Source organism: Leptonychotes weddellii, chromosome 10, assembly GCF_054177405.1.
Source record: "Leptonychotes weddellii isolate Sample4059 chromosome 10, ASM5417740v2, whole genome shotgun sequence".
Classification (NCBI taxonomy): Eukaryota; Metazoa; Chordata; class Mammalia; order Carnivora; family Phocidae; genus Leptonychotes; species Leptonychotes weddellii.
The window spans coordinates 108,989,880-108,996,711 of NC_138378.1; the positions used below are offsets into that span (position 1 = coordinate 108,989,880).

Here is a 6,832-nt window from a genome sequence, read left to right on the forward strand (position 1 = left end):
TTACTGAAGAGAGCATGGGAATTCCAGAAACAGCAAGGAGAGAAGAGGTAGAAAACAATGAGGCTTCTTCAAGTAACCCACTTGTAGAAGAGTAAGTGCTTCAACAATTGCAGAGGTGGTGGGAATTCATCCAAGCATGGTGTACTATATAGAGAGAGTTATAGAATCCAGCTCTGCCAAGTGACCTTGGGCAAGTTAATTTCTCTGTGCCTTATTTTATCTTGCAGATAAAAATGGGAATAATAATAGAGTGGCCATCAGTCTGGAAAGATAGATTTTTTTTTTTTTTTTTTTTTAATGATTGAACTCCCTTGGTTAGGTTTTCTGGCATAGGCTTCTTTAAGGAAATCAGAGTCATAAATCACTTGAGCAGTGCACCACAAACGCACTTGCACTTGCAAGGATTGAAAGAAGGGCTGCATTAATGAATCATGTTCATTGAAATGCACACATTGAGTTGTGCATTAGTAATGAGAGAGAATACCTTGAACATATCGCGTAATGCCATTGTAATGTAATCACTCATTTATTTTGTGTATTTGTGTTTCCAGACTCTGTGGTCACATGTTAATACTGACCTCATTAGGCTGCTATGAGGATTAAAAATGAGTTAATTCATTAAAAAAAAAAAAAAAAAAAAAAAGCTCCTAGGCAGTGAGAGGCTTTTTCTAAACTCATCGTGTTAACTATTGTATTAAGGAAGTAAAACTGAAAAGTGGAAAGGTAATGAACAAGAGGTACCAGTCTATGCCAACAACTGGTTGGAGAGTGGTGCCTATCACTGAGATGTTGAATACAAAATGATCAAGGTTTCTTTCCTACCTGTGAGTCAGTTTCACTGGTTTGCCAGTCTACTCATCTGCTTTTCCCCAACTCCAAAACGATGTCACATTCACTACTGCACTTTTGGACATCTAAACACTGATCACCTACTATGTGGCAGGTGCTGAGAATGGAACAGTTCACAAGACCAGGGTGACCTTTGTCTTCACAGAGGTTAGGTGCATTAAGTTCGAGATGAATCGACATTTTCCACATTTTGCTAAAATGCGGAGTAGCAGAGGTTGGCCATATTACTGCTAATAAACAAGGTCAACTGATAACCAACTGTCCTGCGTATGTGGGTAAGGGAAAGAAGAGATGCAACCATTAATGGGCGTTAGGAAAAAATGAGCACGGAGAACGGCGTAAGGGAAGCAGAAGTATATCAGAATGACTGAAATAAGAGGAGGAAGACATTCGAATGAAAGGGAAGAGAAAGTTCCAGCACAGCTACACCCTCCCAACGGTCTCGCGGGACCTGGAACACACGCCCCAAGCCAGGTTCAAAACCTTCCAACCCAGAGCAGGTCGCGCGTCTAAACGGACCGCCTCCCCGTAGCGCGGCACGGCGCTGCGCTGTGACGTCAGGGTAGGCGGGACTTCCGCTCCCGGTGACGTCAAAGCAGGAGCGGTGCGGTGGAGCCGGTTGTTTTGTAAGCGGAGAGGTGAGGCATTGCTCGCAGTTCGGGGCCGATGACTTTGCGCGAGGGCTGACGGGCGAGCAGGCACATGGGAGCTAGAGCCCTTCCTTTGTGTGGCTCCTCGCAGAGCCCGTGCTGCCCTGGGCCAGACGGCCCGCAAGGGCATGAATAACCCTGCTGCGACCGCTCGGGGTTCAGAACCACTTTGGTGCTGTCCCAGCAGTCGCTCCTCTGGGCGCAGTAACGAGCCATTTGTACTGCTAACTCTAGCCTGCCGGCCGGGCGTCTCACAACGACCCTTTTGGGGGTTGGGGCCAGGGTATTGGGCAACTAACCAGGAGGAGTGACCAGAAGGGGCCAAAGTCTGGGCCGGGGACTCCAAAAATCAGAGTTTTTGTACCAACTAAGCCTTCTAACTAGCCCTGGACAAGTCACTGTCTTCGCTCCGTGCGTCTCAGTTTCCTCACTTGTCCATCGGCGGGGTCATTAAAGGCTCTTTTGGTTTGATCTCAGGTTTTTCCGTAGGATCAGCCTCCTTCCCCAAATTTGTTACACCAGGTACCCTTGAGAATGGACTCGTGGGCCAATCTTTGAACTTGACACGCCCCTAACCACATGCTTGGTGTTCAGCTTTAGTTGCGCAAGTATTTTTCTGCGGCATCGGGGTGCCTTGGTGGCTCAGTCGGTTGAGTGCCCACTCTTGATTTCAGCTCTGGTCATGATCTCAGGGTCGTGGGATCCAGCCCGGAGTGGGGCTCTGAGCTCAGCGCGGAATCTGCTTGAGAGTCTCTCTCTCCCTCTGCCCCTCCCCCTGCTCACAGGTTCTCTCCCCTCTCTAAACTAAAAAATGTTTATATTTCTGTGGCACCAAGGTCAGAACGGAGCTTGGTCCCTTGAGTTTAGAGTGCAGCATGTTCAGGAAACCATTGAGGCTTTCAGTTGCCTCTACCACTTACCCTGCATGGTGGTATTTTACGGAAGGCGTCTGTGCCTTAATTTTTCTCATCTGTAAAATGGGATACATTAGTATCCATTTGTTAAGATTGTTTTATTCATTGAGGTAATTCATATAGCACTTCGAACAGTGTTTTACACACAGTAAGCACTCATTAAACGCCAACTGTTTTGGAATGACAAACCCATACCCACAGCTCTCTAGAAGATCTTTGCTGCGGGCATCTGGGGTACTCAAACTGCTTTACAATCACCCTTCACCCTGAGGCCTTAACTGTAAACTCTCACCCTTGAGTTTTTTATTTTTCCACACAAGGCAGGATGAGACATGTATTCTTTGATTCACAAATTCATTTCTTCCCACAGGAGTAGTAACCTGACACCTGCTTTGTGTCTGGTATGCCAACACTGGAGAGTTCATAGTCTAACGTCGGGACCCATAGTTCTTAGCCACTTTCATTCGAAGAGCAAATTCCTCTGGTGAAAGTGACAGGTATAACAAAAAGCAAAAAGAAACCCAGAAAAGTTAGGAAAATCTCTGGAATCTTTATTCATGAAGGTTTTTGTTTTGTTTTTTAAACTTATTTCTGAAACGATAAATAGGAATGTCTCTTTTGGATTTTTTTTTTTTTCCATTTTTCCACCTAAAGATAAAGAAGGCTTATAGACCTAAGGCCCCTCTTCCCAGCATAGGTATATAGGGGGGCAATCAAAGCAACACAGTAGGTGCTCCTCTAAAATTGGTATTTATTTTGATAACTTAGACCTTTGTAATAGGGGATTTTCTTTTTTTCTTCCTAAAAGCCATCCTCTTTTCAGCATTTTCTCATTTGTAGTAGTATTATAATGTATTTAATTCTGAAATCTACTTTAAGTATACTTTAAAGAAAAATTAGTATATCACTTTTAATGAGCGTATTTAATATATAAATAGAGCAGGTCATACAAATTTGTAAAATTCTTGGTTTTCACTGATGTCCAGAAGCTGATCGCTCCTTTCTGGGACATTAAGAAAATTATTTTGTGTGTCATTACAATACAATTTGAAGTAATAGTTGGTAGCTTAAAATCCCCAGAGGAGTTATGAAAAAAAAATTTTTTTTTTTTTTTGCCTTTTTCAAGAAAAGAGAAAAGATAATTCTGCAAGTTCATCATGAGTAGTATGTGCTTCAGTTTTGATATTTCCTCAGTGGGGGTGATAGACTTTATATTCATCATATAAGCTCATCCAGTTATACAGGTTGAGAAGAATCTCACTGGAGATTAGTATGCAGTCATTAAAATAGCAAAATCAGATTAAATATAAAAGTTGGAAAAAAAAAGTTGTAAAATTGCTGGCCTCGTGACCACTTATCAAGAGACTGTTACACAGCATTTTGGTATAATGTGCATCATGCCCTTCCTTCTCTGACCTTCTCCTACAATATTATGCTATGTTTTTGGATTCTATAATACTGCATAAAATTTCAGAGTGATATGTGACTGGAAAATACTGGAGTAGGAGTCAGAAGACTATAGAATTGATTTTGCCATTTAAAAGCCTTATAACCTTGGACAAATAATATTACAACGGTTGGACTGACTATTTTGCAGGCATTGTTAGATGAGAAAGATGAGAATGTACTTCACAAATGAAAAGAACTACAAAAAAGAAGGTGGTTTTGGTGCAGTTGGTGAGATGATCATCAAGTCAACATAGAAAATGATTACTTCCTCCAATATGTTATTTGGAGAAAGATGGAATAGAGATAAATTTAATGGTTAGAGCAGATTGTAAAAAAGGTTCTGTTCATGCATTTGTATTATGTGTTGACTTTCAGCTGTATGTTTTGAAGCTTACATGGGGCTGCGTGGTAAGATTCCAGTTTTTCTCTTTAATTCCACTTACAACAATTGCAATTAAATAAATATATGTGTAGTTTTAATTTTCTTATTTTGAAATAATTATAGATTAACAGGAAGTTGCAAAAAACTGTACAAGGAGCTCTCCATGTGCTATTCAACTAAGCTTCCCCAATGGTAGCATTTGTATAACTGTAGTACAATTTTTAAATCAGAAAATTGGCATTATTACATCCACAGAATTTACTGAGATTCCCCCATTTCACAAGCACTCATTTGTGTGTGTATACATGTATATAGCTTCATATAACCAACCATCTCATCCCACCCCAGTCCCTAACCGCTGGCAACCACTAGTCTATTCTCTAACATTACAGTTTTGCCTATTTCAAGAGTGTAGTATAAACACAGTCATACAGTATATAACTCTTTTTGAGATTTCCTTACTTTGCATAATTCCTTTGGGATCCATTCAAGTTGGTGAGTATGTCAATAGTTTGTTTCTTTTTATTGCTGAGTAGTATTCTGTGGTATGATTGTACCACAGTTTGTTTAACCATTCACTTGAAGGACATTTGGGTTGTGTCCAGTTATGGGCTATTATAATTACAACTGCTATGAACCTTTGAAGTTTTTGTGTGAATATGTTTTTATTTCTCTTGGATAAATGCCCAAGAATGCAATTGCTGGGTCATATTGTTTGTATTTGTTAATTTATATGATCATATGCTTTTTCTTCTTCAGCATTTTGATATGGTGGATTACACTGATTAATTTTTGAATGTTAACCATACCTGGAAGAGGTCGCACTTGATTGTTGTATGTAATACTTTTTATACATTGCTGGATTCTTTTTGCTAATATTTTAATATATAGATATAAGAGGTATTGGTATATAGTTTTCTTTTTTGTGTGCTGTCTGGTTTTTACTTTATCAGTGTACTATTATTCTGTAGAGTCTTTAGTGGTAAACCTGTTTCATTCCTGGTATTAGTAATTTGTGCCTTCTCTCTTTTTATCTTTCTCAGTGGAATTTTATTGATTTTATTGGTCTTTTTCAAAGAACTAGTTCTTTATTTAATTCATTTTTCTCTACTTCCAATTTTATTGATTTTTGCCCTGATAGTTATCATTTTCTTCCTCTGCTTGCTTTAGGTTTATTTTACTCTTTTTTTTCTAGTTTCTTCATTATTGATTTGAGACCTTTCTCATTTCTAATGTTAGCATATAGTGCTATAGATTTCCCTCTCAACATTGCTTTTGTTGCATCTCACATATTTTTATATATTGTATTTTCATTTTCACTGAGTTTTCTGTATTCTTAAAATTTCCTTTGAAACTTCCTCTTTGACCTGTGGGTTATGTAGACATGTGTTCTTTAGTTTCTGAGTATTTGGAGATTTGTCTTGTCTTTCTGTTGTCTATTGTCTTTCTGTTGTGTTTGTTATTGTCTTTCTATTATTAATTTCTAGCCTTATTCCATAATGAAGACATAAGCTATATGATTTTAATTCTTTTACATTTACATATGTTGTATAACCCAAAATATGGTGTATCTTGGTGAGTGTTCCATGGGCACTTGGAAAGAATGCCTGTTCTGCTGTTGTTGGATATCAGTTACATGTCAGTTACATCCTGTTGGTTGATGGTGTTGTTCCATTCTTCCACATGTTGTTGATTGTCTATCTAGTAGTTCTTTTCATTGCTGAGAGATTCCCAACTATAATTGTGCATTTTTCTCGTTCTCCTTTTCAGTTCTATTAGTCTGCTTTGTGTATTTTGAATGTCTTTTGTTCATTGCATATACCAGATATCTTTTTGGTGGATTAATCCTTTTATCATTATGACATGTCCCTCTATCCAATTATTTTCTTTGCTGTGAAGTCCACTTTTTCTGACAGTAATATAGCCAATGTTGCTTTTAAGAAATAATATTAGCACAATATATCTTTTTTCATTCTTTTATCTTCAGACTACCCCTGTCATTATGTTTGAAATGAGTTTCCTGTAGACAACATATAATTTGGTCATGTTTCTTTTTAAATCCTTAATACCAATCTCTGCCTTTCAACTTGTATAATTAGACCATTTATATTTAAAGTAATTATAGCTATGTTAGGACTTAATTCAGCCATTTTATTATTTGTTTTCTGTTTTTTTCCTCTTATTATTTTTCTGTTTCTCTTTTCTTGCCTTCTTGTAGGCTACTTGAATATTTTTTAGAATTCCATTTGGGGGCACCTGGGTGACTCATTCAGTTAAGCATCCAACTCTTGATTTCAACTCAGGTCATGATCGCTCAGTCATGAGATTAACCCCACCCTCACCCCCGCCCCCCCCGTTGGGCTCAGTGCTGATCCTGGAGCCTGCTTGGGATCCTCTCTCGCCCTCTCCCTCTGCTCCTCCCTGCCCCACTTGTGCTCACGCTCTCTCTTTTTCTCTCTCTCTTAAAAAAAAAATTCCATTTGACCTATTTATAGAGTTTTTGAGTTTATTGCTTAGTATACTATTTTTTTAGTGATTGCCCTAGATATAACAGTATATGTACATAACATCACACTGCCTATTAGTAT

General features: G+C 38.7%; 1 protein-coding gene across 1 annotated transcript in view; it reads left to right on the plus strand.

The window, feature by feature from the left end:
- Positions 1-1,391: 1,391 nt before the first annotated feature.
- LDAH (lipid droplet associated hydrolase) overlaps positions 1,392-6,832 on the plus strand; it is a 92,060-nt gene continuing 86,619 nt past the window's right edge. Inside the window, exon 1 of the mRNA XM_081797142.1 lies at positions 1,392-1,487. The gene's annotated coding sequence lies outside the window, so the exon portion shown is untranslated. The remainder of the gene's footprint in view (positions 1,488-6,832) is intronic.